Source organism: Salvelinus fontinalis, chromosome 21 (genome assembly GCF_029448725.1).
Source record: "Salvelinus fontinalis isolate EN_2023a chromosome 21, ASM2944872v1, whole genome shotgun sequence".
Taxonomy (NCBI): Eukaryota; Metazoa; Chordata; class Actinopteri; order Salmoniformes; family Salmonidae; genus Salvelinus; species Salvelinus fontinalis.
The window spans coordinates 23618443-23633056 of NC_074685.1; the positions used below are offsets into that span (position 1 = coordinate 23618443).

Consider the following 14614-nt stretch of genomic DNA (forward strand, 5'->3'; position numbering starts at 1 on the left):
CATTCAACCATAAAAGACCACATTTAGCCATTCATTTCTCAGTGTTCCTTCTTCCTTATTCCCTCACCCACCAACTAAAGGCCTATACAATACCCATCAAGATCCCCAAATAAATGGTCGACTACCATACAGCAAACATATTGCTTTAGTTTCCAACGACCCTGAATTTCCTACTCAAAACATTTACTAGGCCCTTGAAAGTCAAATCTGCTAAGTGTTTAGGCTACACTGCAGTCTATTCATAGTTGCAGCTCTCTATCAGGGTTCTTCAACTCATCCTAAAAGCATGCTGTTAAAATCTCATCTCTCAACGACTACAAACACAATCTCCACGTAATGAAGAAAGGAGAAACTAAAAACGCAATGACTGCAATATGCCTTGGCCAACCTGTCTTTGAGGCGAGCCGTTTCGCATTGTGTAGTGGATTAGTTAGTCTACTTGAAACACCGGATCAAAGGTAATAATTTTGCACCTCACGCAAAAGCGTGCCAAGGAGACAGGAGTGCAAGCAGCTTTCGCACGCAGGTTCTTGGAATGAATTATATTTAGGGAAAACAAAATCAGCATTTGATGGAAGTTGATGGAAAGGCCTTTTATATGTCTCACTTTGTGACATTTTCAGGCCGGAATTATTGAACGCTTTCTATTAGATGAGCTGTTTACATGGGCTCGCTAGGCGAACCCTTCAAAGAGTTTTATGGAGCGGATCACTTGAAAGGCATGCTCCCCTTTAACCACTGAATAAAGCCATCGCAATGCAGAAACAGAATGAAGCGTGAAGCCTTAGGATGATGAGACCAAACTTCACCATAGTAAAGAGTAACAATATATTGTTGTGAAATGTACTCCACACCTAGCAATGCCATAAAGGGGTTCTAACATCTTTGCGTATCGAATTAAGGTGTTGGCTTGACAGTCGCCGGACCCGGGTTCGTATCCCGGTCGGGACTACCCCCACCGAATTTGCTACATTAGTGTCAAAAGTGAGATGTCGCCTGTGAGACCATCGAAGAGGCGTGTACACGTCAGCTTGGTATAGAGAAGTGTGGGGGCATGCTCTCCCAAAGTAAGGCGGTAATGTAGCAACCTTAACATAACTGCGATTACAGTGTCTGGGATGGACTCACAGAATGTGTTTTTGGAATTGGTTTGACAGTCGCTGGGCCCGACTTCGAGTCCCCAAATCTCTACAACAATATGCAGTAGGTGCCCACTGTTCAACATTAGCAGGAGGAAAAGTTAAATGATAGTAATACAAAAGAAGATAGTGTTTCAAAAAGGCAATGAAACAAAACGAAAGGACTCGGACTAAGCAGGCATTATATAACTCACTAACTCACTAGGCACAGGTGGAGTCTACTAGGCTCTGACCACCCTCTACATGTGCAATTCTGTGAATGGCAAAATCAAACACCTGTCACACCGTTATATATTGACCTCCCCCATGGCCACGTAAACACCTTAGAGCATTCCAAAATGGCCCACAATCTAGCAAGGATCGAATTACTCGCATTTAAAATATAAGCAAAACACTTTCGGAAATCATATCCATGACTAAAGCAGACTGGGTAAACACTCTTTGAACATATAAATGGTATCAACAACATATTCATTAATTCATTAATTAGCATCACATAGGCCTAATTCCAAACAAAACAGAAGACTGGAGAATGCCCTCCCGTGCCCAGAAATACTGGCACACATTTGCGTGCACTTTAGAATGCACAGTGGAGCATGGTCCAACCGGTGAAGCGTAGCAACACAAACAAAAAAAAAGAATGATGATAGAAGCGGATTCAATGGCCGTGGGATGACATAAGTGTGATGACGCGAGGGCTTATGAAGTACAGACCTTCGTCTCCTGAGTACAAACCTTTGTTCAATTCGTTCAACCCTTCATCTCCTGAATACAAACCAACTGGACTTACATGTACAGATGTCAGATCTTAATAATACCCATTTTGTCGCAGAAGTGAAATAATCCTGCAGCAGGAGGATTTTAATAAATATTGAATATTTAAAATTACCGCCAGGACCAGCTAGAACTGTTTGTAAGCTATACAATAACTTAAACTGCAGGTCCACTGGGCGTCAGTTCAAGTATCCTATTTAAGCCACAGTGTGTCTCGTGTGAATTCTTATGTGGATTATAATACATTTTCATATTTGTAGGGGGTACATGTATTTTTAATGAAGGAAAATCTGTTTTTAGATTAACTGTTTTACTATATGTTCAAGTCAATCAATATGCCAAATACATTTTTGGTTGCCTCAGTGCTAGTGTGATCCAGAGGTTACTGCCACTGACCTCAAATGACGTTAACAGACAGTAACTATGATGATGCAATCGCTCTTCACAAGATTTGAAAGGAAGGATCTTGTGATTAGTGCTCACATGTCAAAGCTGCTGAATCTCACTACTGTGAAGAAATCCTCTGATCTAAATGCATTGAGGCAGCTATATGATGAATGTGAAATTCAGAATTGGAGTTTGGAATCACTGGGTGTATTGCCAGAATCCTACAGAAGCCTACTATACCCAATCTTACTGCATATGATTCCAGAAGACTTAGCTCTTGACTATTAGTCGTCAGAGGGGAGTAGATGACGAATGGAAAGTGTCTGAAATAGTCAGTTTCGTACAGAGGGAGGTTCAGAGCAGGGAGAGAGCACTACAAATTACAAGATCATGCAACCAACAGAAAGAGAGCAAACCATGGAACAAGCCATGCTCCTCCAATGAAATGAAAACAAAAAGACCCAACATGCCATCTGCTGCGGCATTGCACACAGCCAGCCAGAAGGAACAAAACGGTCTCTTCTGTGACAGTGCAGACCACAAATTAGAAAACAGGCTCAGACCACAATATTGCTGCATGCAAAGAGAAACGAAAGAAAATGGGAAGATGTTTTGTATGTTTATGACAGAAACACATAGCAAAATTATGTCAAGTCAAAGACATGTCATGTGCAACATGTGGAAGCAGACATCAAATTGCTGTGTGTACCGGTAAGAGGAGTGAGGTGCAACCCCCTACTGTTTCTGCAGATGCTGTTATTTCCTCAGTTATTCCCCATTCAGTGAAGATGAAACCAGATGGACAGAACACTGTGTTGCTACAAACGGCAAAGGCATGGGTAGAAGGCCCATCGGGCAGGAAGATAGCTCGTTGCTTACTAGATGGAGGCAGTCAGAGAAGCTTTGTACATAAAAAATCTTGTGAAGCGTCTGAAGCGACCAGACAAGAGGCATTCACTCTTCACACGTTTGGCTCCTCTGCTCCAGCAACGTCCCAAAGCAACATAATACAATTAATATTGGAGAATGTCTGGGACAAACAGCAGAGCATTGAAATAGAGGCAATTGAAACCCCACAAGTGTGCAAAGCTGTGATGAAGGCTCCTGGTGAGCAGATTCAACATGAGCTCAATAGAAAGGGACTGCAGCTCGCAGACTTTCCAGAAGATGACAATGATCCTGAACTCTCTGTCCTGATAGGAACAGAGTACTACTGGCAGATAGTATCAGGCTGAGTGGAGCAACTGACAGAGATGATGTTTGCTTTAGAGAGCACCTTTGGATGGTCGTTGCAGGGACCAGTGTCCATGTAAAGTGTCTATTCTCCAAACAACTGCATGCATTCTGGGAGCTTGAGTCTCTGGGTATCACAAGCGAGAAAACACAGAATGCAGAGGAAAACGAGGCTCTACAGAGGTTCGAGAGAACAACCACCTTCAAAGATGGACGATACCACGTGGAGTTGCCATGGAAATGAGAAATACCACAACTCCAAGATAACTATAGAATCGCCAAGAAACAGTTTGACGGTCTGAAGACTGAAGAAGGATGGGACGTTGTACAGCAGATACAACGAAGTAATAAAGGACTACTTACAACAGGATATGGCAGAGGACGTGCCGAAAGACAACGCATCAAGCGCAGACAATGTGAAATACTACTTACCTCACCATGCAGTACGGTGTTGTTTGATGCCTCGTCCCATGAAGATACCTGTCAATTCCTCAATGACTGTCTACTCACAGGACCGAACCTGAACGTGGAGCATTGTTCTGATAAAGTTTAGACTACATGAGATCGCATTCATGGCAGACATCAAGAAGGCTTTCCTGCAGATATCCATAGAAGAGAGAGACATAGATGTCGTGAGATTCCTGGGGCTCACAGGCACACCAAGGGGAGAAAATGAAGAGGATATGCACATGCTGAGGATGAACAGAGTGGTATTTGGAGCTTCCCCAAGTCCATTCTTGCTCGCAGCTACAATCAGGAAGCACCTGATACAATATGAAACAGAACAACCAGAAGTTGTAGAGACATTGAGAGAGTCACTCAATGTAAATGACTTGATTGCAAGTTCATGCGATGTTGAAGAGGCTTACCTTGTGACAACAACTGCAAAGTGAATGCTGACTGCTGCAGGCATGGACCTCTGCAAGTGGATGACCAACTCTCCTGAACTGAAAACAAAATGGGAGGAGAATACGACAACTGACCACCCGTTGGCGCTAGAAACACAAGGAGTAGTGCCCAAAGTTTTAGGTTGAGTGTGGAGACCGGGAACAGATTACCTTGTGTTTGACCTCCACCATTCTAAAGCAAAAGGAAAGCACAAAGAGAAGTGTTCTGCAGTCGTCTGCACGTATCTTCGACTCTCTTAGCTTCCTGACCCCCTTCAACATCAGGATCAAGTGCATGTTCCAGGAAATGTGGGAGAGGGGACTCAGCTGGGGCGAAGAGTTACCACCTGATCGGATACGAGAATGGCAACAGTGGTGTTCAGAACTACCTCAGCTACACCAGCTCACCATACCAAGGTGGTACAGAACAGACATGCAGCCACAGACCAGCCACACACTGAAACTACAGTAGCTTACCTGCAAGGTGAATGACAAGACAAGGATACAGGGAAATAACGACAAGTCTAGTCACATCCAAGTCCAGGGTAGCTCCACTCAAGAAAATGATGCTGCCACGCCTGGAGCTCATGGGAGCTGTGATTGGAGCAAGACTAGCAAAAAACCTGATGACCACACTGAAAATGGAACAAAAACAGATCAAAAGATGGACATTCAGTTGATATACTGCTTAGAAATATAGATGAACAATTTTGTTCATCGGGGGGAGGATTTTGTATAATGTTTACAGTGAATTTATTGAGCTGTATCTTAAGATATTTTATTTTACAGTTATTTACATATGTAAGAGTAATTGTATTTGAATTAATGTGATGGAGATTGAGAGAACTACGTACATATTTCTGTTGTATCAGTTATTATTGGATTACGCTATTGACTGCAAGTAACAGAATGCCATGCAACAGGAAGTAAAAAAACAACAGAACGTGCCAGTTATGTACAAGTGACAAGTGATTATCCTGGCTAGCAACTTTCTTTTATTGTTTTGTAGAATCAAAAATGGTATAATGTAACGTGAACAAGTATTAATAAAATGAAGCTTTCATCTCACAACCGACATCCTGAGTCATTATTTCGAAGATAGTTATTCTATATACTCAAGTCATTTCTGAAGGAAGTAACTTACTTTTTACTCCTGTACATTTTAACAAAATCACTTCACTTACATAGATTTATATTATTATATTGTTGCTGACAGACGAAAACCTATTAACTTCAAATTTGGTGATTTAAGTTCTTACATGAATCAATACTTGATTCCCCTTTATGTCTGTATGAACATTTCAAGACCCCTTGACCAATGAAATGTATTCAAAATAGCTTTTCATCAAAACTCTTAAGTTCATTGGCTCTTAAAGTTGTCCGTCAAACCCTGTATACCCACCACGATTCTTGAAGTGAAGCACATGTCTCCATCCTGAGGATTTTATTTTTTTGTGGGTTCAATTCTGCCTTTGTAATATTAGATATAATTCTGCTGTTGAAATTGTGTTTTGAGAGTGCAAAATAAATGGCTAGGTAGCTAACATTAGCTCGATCAACTAGTCAGTCCAGCGCAGCATCCTCCCACTCCATTGCGCTCTCTCACTCTGTGTGTGTCTAAATGTCATTCTGTTTTTATGACGAGGCCTATAAGCACATCTGTCATACAGTCAGAGTATCATCTCAGTAAGCATTTTGTGTTATATACTATAAATAATGTGTTGGTTTGTGTTTTTTTATTTACAGCTTGTAGCGGCACAACCGAGTGTGAAGAAAATGGTCCAGCCAAGAAAATAAAATACCCTTCAAAGTTGAAAGGAGAGGTTGGGAAGAGAATGAGGATGGAGGGTAAATCCTACCTTGGCAGGGAAAAGATGATTGAGATGACTATGGTAATTGATATATGCACTGTTTGATGATTTATTACTTCCATGATTCTGACCTGAATACATACCTTGATGTTTAATTGTAATCTGAAATGTGTTTGATTTGCATACTAGTAACAATGTTGATAGTGACATTTCAAAACTGATTGTTGTTTGACTGTTGTAACTTGATTGCCTGATTCTCCTTGACATTTCATTCTGCGTGAAAAATGAAACATCACACTTGGTGAAATACATTTCATTAATGCTATTGAAATTGTAAAATTATTCCAATATCTTAAGTACCATTTACCTTTTGATGAAATTGAGCACATTGATAGATACTAAGTCAACTTTGAATAAGACCGTAATTGAAACTGTACAGCTTACAGACTTTGATGTCATTGGAGACTTCCTGTGATGGAAGACATCTGCAAGATGGTGCTGGTAGGCACCAATAATAATAAAAAATTGTAAAATCAATTGCACTAAGTTGTTGTCCTTTTTGTTTGCTGTCACAGTTTACTATAAGGTGTAAAAGATTACCAAACTACACTACCGGTAAAAAGTTTTAGAACACCTCCATTTGTTCAGTTTTTATTGAAATTCACACAGTTTAATGTCTAAATGTACTCTGAAATTAAAGCATAGAACAAATAAACAATTGGAGACAAAATAAATTATGGAATCGTTTTGTTTAACAACATTTTCGCTAAATGGTTTACCTATCAATGTAGCCACCTTTTCTAGACATAACAGCCAAACACACTCGTGGCATTCATTCTACAACGGAAAACAAATATTGCTCGGAAAGTTCTTCCCAACACTGTTGCAGAAGTTCCCACAAATGTGTTGTACTTGTAGGTTGCTTTGCTTTCACCCTTCTACCCAGTTCATCCTAAACCAGCTCAATGGGGTTTAAGTCTGGAGACTGTGATGGCCATTGCATGATTTGAAGCCTACTGTCTTTTCTTCTTGGTAGTTGTGACATAGCGTGGAAGTATGGTCTGGGTTATTATCTTGCTGTAGGATAAACCCCATAGTCTGCAGGTATGTTCTGGGTCATTATCTTGTTGTAGGATAAACCCCATAGCCTGAAGGTATGTTCTGGGTCATTATCTTGCTGTAGGATGAACCCCTGACCAAGTAGGCGTACACCAGAGGGTATTGTATGGCGCTGCAAAATGCTGTGGTATCTGATATGGTTCAGGGTGCCACTCACTCTGTGCAAGCCGCTGCAAAATGCTGTGGTAGCTGTTGTGGTTCAGGGTGCCACTCACTCTGTGCAAGTTGCCCACTCTGGATCCAGCAAAAGTGCCCCAGAACATCACACTTCCTCCTACATGTTTGACAGTTGGTATCACACACTGACGAACCATCCTTTCGCCTACTCAATGGTGTACAAAATCCCTGCAAGATGAACCAAAGAATGCAAATTTCAGCGGTCCATAAAGCTTTCTTCCAGTCTTCAGTAGTCCACTGACGGTGCTTCATGGCCCAGGCAAGCCTCTTTTTCTTATTTTGCCATCTTAGCAATGGCTTTCTTACTGCCACCTGACCTGTCAAACCTGCAGGTCAAAGTCTTCTCTTCACAGTTGAAACTGAGACTTGCTTACTTCAATCAGTGTTAAGCTGTGCTAGAAGCTGTTGTCCTGTGAGCTGCCTATCACGCAAGCTGTTGACTCTCAGAAACATGTCTTCTGATTCTGTTGTGTCTTTGGGTCTGACAGACCTCTTCCTGTCAGAGTTTCCTCCAGTTGCCAAGTGTCTTTTGATGGTGTAGGAAACTACTCACTGACACCTTGGCTTTCTTTGCAATTTCTCTAAAGGAAAGACCTACACTTGTAAGGGTTATAATGGTATGTCTGTCTTCCTTTGGTAATTGCCTTTTTCTCACCATTATGAAAGCAACACACTACTTCCTGCAGTACAATACTGTCCAAATAATGCTTTTTTATTTTACCGTTATTTTACCAGGTAAGTTGACTGAGAACACATTCTCATTTGCAGCAACGACCTGAGGAGTAGTTACAGGGGAGAGGAGGGGTATGAATGAGCCAATTGTAAACTGGGGATTATTAGGTGACCATGATGGTTTGAGGGCCAGATTGGGAATTTAGCCAGGACACCGGGGTTAACACCCCTACTCTTACGATAAGTGCCATGGGATCTTTAATGACCTCAGAGAGTCAGGACACCCGTTTAACGTCCCATCCGAAAGACGGCACCCTACACAGGGCAGTGTCCCCAATCACTGCCCTGGGGCATTGGAATATTTTTTAGACCAGAGGAAAGAGTGCCTCCTACTGGCCCTCCAACACCACTTCCAGCAGCATCTGGTCTCCCATCCAGGGACCGACCAGGACCAACCCTGCTTAGCTTCAGAAGCAAGCCAGCAGTGGTATGCAGGGTGGTATGCTGCTGGCTTAAGGGGGTCTAGTAACACAGTCTGTTCCCATACTGCTTTTATACAGACAGAGGGTTTGTAAGTAATCAACAAAAGTTGGGGCATCTGTAGGACTTGTTAGCATCAACTTTCAACGCTTAATTTACTTACATTGCTGCAGAACAGCTGTAAATTGTTAACCCATTATTTATTTCCTAAAGCAATTACTTTTTTTATAACTCTGAAATGTACATTCTTTTTCAGGTGTTGGCAACCTAAAATGTTTATTTAACCACTGGCAGATTAACGCAAGTCACTGGACTTGAAGTGCTAATATTTCAATAAAAACTGGAAAAATGGGGGAGTTCTAAAACTTTTGACTAGTTTTAATCTGTTTTGTGACCGGATAATTTTTTACTCGAGGAGTTTCTTAAGAGGGCTACTTTTACAAATTACAATCTAATTAACAACACTTTTACCTAAGTACACATTTTGAGTTATTTTTTCAAAAAGGGTGTGGGTCGGAATAGAACACACGCAAACATAGCAGACCTATATGTGACCTATATGCGGCCCTAACCGCTAACTACCCCAGGCCACGATTAAACTCAATTTTGGCATCTCATTCGTAACTTTACAATACACACCTTAGCCAAATACGTTTAAACTCAGTTTTTCACAATTCCTGACATTTAATCCTAGTAAAAATGTCCTGTTTTAGGTCAGTTAGGATCACCACTTCATTTTAAGAATGTGAAATGTCAAAATAATAATAGAGAGAATGATGTCTTTCAGCTTTTATTTCTTTCATCACATTCCCAGTGGGTCAGAAGTTTACATACACTCAATTAGTATTTGGTCGAATTGCCTTTAAATTGTTTAACTTGGGTCAAACGTTTCAGGTAGCCTTCCACATGCTTTCCACAATAAGTTGGGTGAATTTTGGCCAATTCCTCTTGACAAAGTTGGTGTAACTGAGTCAGGTTTGTAGGCCTCCTTGCTCGCACATGCTTTTTCAGTTCTGCCCACAAATGTTCTATGGGATTGAGGTCAGGGCTTTGTGATGACCACTTCAATACCTTGACTTTGTTGTCCTTCAGCCATTTTGCCACAACTTTGGAAATATGCTTGGGGTCATTGTCCATTTGGAGGACCCATTTGTGACCAAGCTTTAACTTCCTGACTGATGTCTTGAGATTATTTCGGAGAAATAAAATGTGAAAAAGTGAATTTCAGCTTTTTTGTCCAACCCACACGTTGTTTCAAGCTGGGTAAAGGACAAACTGGAAACTGTTACATCTGTGAACGTTCAGAGAATTGCAATTGTTTAGATTATTTGTTCATCCTCCACCCAGGGCCAGTGGACGCTCACCGGAGAAGGACGCTGCTCAAAGGAGTGATCAGTGGGGTAGTGTTGAGTGTAGAGGTGGATCAAATGAAAAATAATATTCCTGGTGGGACCCGCCATTTGGTGAGAGGTAGACCGGTTGGCATTGACGAGACTGAAAATACCCTGTTTTGTTGAGCTTTGACACAGAGTTTCTACCTTAAAAAGGTCAGGTTAGGTTATTATTTGCTATTCTGTGAGGGACTATGTTCCAAACCCACTAAGGTGCCAAGGATTCGGACATGTTGCAGCAGTGTGTAGAAGGGAGATCCACGATGTGAAAAATGTGAAGAAGGGCATAGTCAGAGAGAGTGTAAGGTTGGGATAGAGAAATCACTGTGTCAACTGTGGGGGTGGGCATGCAGCTGGGGATCAGAAGTGCCCTGTGAGAGAGAGACAGGCTGAGATTGCCGTAGTTTGAGTGGGGTATAACGTTTTCTATGCTAAGGCAGTGAAGAGAGCAGAGGATAGCCCAAGATGAGTGATTCGACTGGGAGCCCCGCAGTGAGTAGACGTGAAGAGAGAGATCTAGAGAGGATGAGCTTTAGTAAGGTAGGATGTCTTACATGTATAAATATGGTTATTAATTGTACTCTACTGATTGAGCATAAATCCCAGATTTTAGCGCAGAAGATTTACAGGAAGTTTTAAGAGAAGGGGTTCCATTCTCCCAGGCTGTTGGCCTGGACTAGGATATGCTAGGGCAAAGTAGTGGAATCAGGGTGGTGTTTTTTGGGGGGTATAGTGGTGTATATGTGTATGGTTATATATACAGTATATAAAATAAAATCCCTTCCCTTTTCCCCTGTGCAATTCACACTCAGACCTGTGAAAGGCAGCAATACGCAACACAGCATCAATTCTGCCGAAACTTACACGAAGAAGAAGCAAAATATGAAAATGAAACAAGTAAATATATGAAACATCTACCTCCTTAGTATTAACACATTTTTATGAGCTCCTAAACACTGCATACACTCCACTACAGGATAGGCCCTAATGCAGCAGATAAATTACATTAAATAGTGAAGGAAAAAATGTTTGCCTGAGAAAATAAACTGACAATTTTAGTAAACAGAAACCATGTAACTTAACATGAAACTGGACTGTAAATGAACATCTGGGCTTTTGGAAAAGTATAATGACAAATATATTAAACAAAAAAAATGCAACATGCGATAAATTCAACAATTTTACTGAGTTACAGTTCATATAATGAAATCAGTCATTTGAAATAAATTTAATTGGCCCTAATCTATGGATTTTACATGACTGGGGAGCCAGGCCCAGCTAATTTTCCCCACCAAAGAGCATTATTACAGACAGAAATACTTCTACATTTCATCTGCTGTCCGGGTGGCTGGTCTCAGATGTTCCCACAAATGAAGAAGCCGAATGTGGAAGTCCTGGGCTGTCGTGGTTACACGCAGTCTGCGGTTGTGAAGTTGGTTGGACGTACTGCCAAATTCTCTAAAACTATGTTGGAGGTGGCTTATGGTAGAGCAACTAACATTTAATTATCTGGCAACAGCTCTATTGGACATTCCTGCAGTCAGCATGCCAAACACACACTCCCTCAAACATTTAGAATCTGTGCGATTGTGTTGTGTGAGACAACTGCCCATTTTAGAGTGACCTATTATTGTCCCCAGCACAGCTGCACCTGTGTAACAATCATGCTGTTTAAGGTGGATGGATTATCTTGTCAAAGGAGAAATGCTCACTAACATGGATGTATACAAATTTGTGCACCAAATTTTAAAGAAAGAAGATTTTTGTGCGTATGGAACATTTCTGAGACCTTTTATTTCAGCTCATGAAACATGGGACAAACACTATACATGTTCCGTTTATATTTTTGTTCAGTATAAATACATACTTGCAGGGGGAATTAAATATAGGATAAACACATGGAACCAGGGAGAAATGCGTGTCGGCCTAGTTCAGTCTTACCTAGGTAGCCTAAACCATAGGCTTTTTCCACTCTTGTTCTCCCAACATTTGTTTATCTTTCTCTCAATCCCACTATGTGCAAGTTTAAAACACCATATTCTAACATGATGCATAAATTCATTTGCAATTTTAAAGCACATTGAGAGTATTCCTTTCCAAATAAAGCAGCATTTTCAACCAGTTCGTAGGCAACAAAGCCCTTCTTGCGAGGCTTTGGAAAACCTGTTCCTTGTGGTTGAATATGTGTTTGCACTGCTAGAATGAAGGACCTTACAGATAATGTGTGGGATGCAGAGATGAGGTAGTGTCACGACTTCGACCGTGGCAGGCTCTCCTTCCCGTTCGGGTGGCGCTCGGCGGTCGTCGTCACCGGCCTATTAGCTGCCACTGATCCTTTTCTCCCCCTCCCTATGTGTTTATTGGGTGCACCTGCTTTGTATTAGGGTGTAATTAGTTGGGTTTATTAGTCAGCCGGCCCGCACGTTTCTTTGTGCGGGATTGTTTGTTTGTAAGTAGTGGTGTTGGTTTTGTGCTACGTGTTTTCTGGACTGTGTTCCTTTCCACCGTGTCTGGGGTTGGTTAAGTAGTACACCCAGTGTGTTAGTAGGGTGGCCTGGTTTGTCCGTGTTCATTAAAGAACATTTTGTATTGGCACCTGCTGTTTCCTGCGCTTTGACTCCACACTCCGACACCCAGGCCTTACAGGTAGTCATTACAAAATAATGTTAAACACTATTATTGCACACAGAGTGACCCCACGCAGCTTATTACGTGACTTGTTAAGCACATATTTACTCCTGAACTTATTTTGGCTTGCCATAACAAAGGGTTTGAATAGAAATTCTACACATTTCTAAAAACATATTTCCTCTCAGACATTAAGGGGTATCGTTGTTATAGGCCAGTGACACAACATCTCAATTTAATCCATTTTAAATTCAGGCTGTAACACAACAACATGTGGAAAAAGTAAATCGGTGTGAATATTTTCAGAAGGCACTGTATGAGGTACTTATTTGTACCTCATCTCAGTGTGGTGTATTTTATCTTTCCTGTTATTACAGTTATTAGCAATTGCACGGTGACAGAGTGATGCTGAGACTAAGATTTTTCACTTTAAAAGTTACGCCAAACAAAAACCAATGATTGCAAAGTTAAACAAACCATACAACTTTATGCACAAGGAATACTTTTAACTGTTTCCACTGAACATTTTACAATATCACATTCACTAACTGTGTACGCAACCAATTCAATTTGATTTGGACAGATGCAAAGTTTGCAAAGTTTGGAAACAGAAAGACGGTTTGTGCTGTTTGTGCCTTCATTCTGTTACCAAATTTAGCATCTGCACAATTCAACTTAAATAAAATTGTATTGGTCACGTACACAGTTAACAGGTGTTATGGTGGGTGCAGCTAAAATCTTATGTTCCTAGCTCCTATCAATCAATGCAGTAAATGTCAAACAAGCAGAACATAGGGCCTCCCGAGTAACGCAACGGTCTAAGGCACAGCATCGTAGCGCTAGAGGCATTACTACGCCCAGCGCCGTCCGGGGTAGGGGAGGGTTTGGCCGGGGGGAGGCTTTACTTGGCTCATCACACTCTAGCGACTCTTTGTGGCGGGCCGGGTGCCTGCAGGCTGAAACCGGTCACCAGTTGAAAACAAAATAATACAAAAACAAGCACACAATAATAAACATGTAAAAATCATCAAAAATGTTTTACAGCAGTAGATATATAAATAGTATGTAAACATTATTAAAGTGACCAGTGTTCAATGACTATGTAAATGGAGCAGCAGTCCTAAAGGTGTATGGAAGAGTACCCGGTCGTAGCCGGCTAGTGACATTGTCTAAGGATCAGAGCAGGGTACTGGGCCTAGGCCATCTAGTGGTGGCTGTTTAACAGTCTGATGACCTGGGGATAGAAGCTGTTTATCAGTCTCTCTGTCCCAGCTTTGATGTGCCTGTACTATCTCCGCCTTCTAGATGGTAGTGCAGTGAATAGGCCGTGGCTCGGGTGGCTGAGGTCTTGATGATCTTCTTGGCCTTCCTGTGACACCGGGTGCTCTATATGTCCCGGAGGGTAAGCATTAAGCCCCAGATGGTGTGTTGGGTTGCCTGCACCACCCTCTGGGGAGCCCTGCGGTTTGGCCGGTGCAATTGCCGTACCAGGCAGGGATACAGCCCGACAGGATCCTCTCAATGGTGTGTCTATACAAGTCTGTGTTTTGGGGCCAACCTAAATTTCATCAGCCTCCTGAAGTTGAAGAGGCGCTGTTGCGCCTTCTTCGCCACACTGTTGGTGTGAAGGGACCATTTCAGGTCCTCAGTGACTTGCACACCGAGGACCCTCTCCACTGTGACCCCGTCGATGTAGATGGGGGCACGCTTTCTATGCTGTCTGTTGTAGTCCACAATCAGCTCCTTCGTTTTGTTGACGTTGAGGGAGAGGTTATTCTCCTGGCACCACTCTGCCAAGGTGCTCACCTCACCCACTTCGAGGAAAGCAACACCGAGCCACTGACATGGGCCCCCACAGCTAATGAGGACTGTCTGCTCCTGATCTCTGTGGCTGACATGGTAATCAGGCCTACCAC

The 14614-nt window shown here is 41.9% G+C and overlaps 1 protein-coding gene across 1 annotated transcript in view; it reads right to left on the reverse strand.

Annotated features, from left to right (window-relative positions):
* The window catches only part of LOC129818467 (astrotactin-2-like), a 433204-nt gene that overhangs the window by 245040 nt on the left and 173550 nt on the right, over positions 1-14614 (reverse strand). The gene's annotated exons all lie outside the window — the stretch shown is intronic.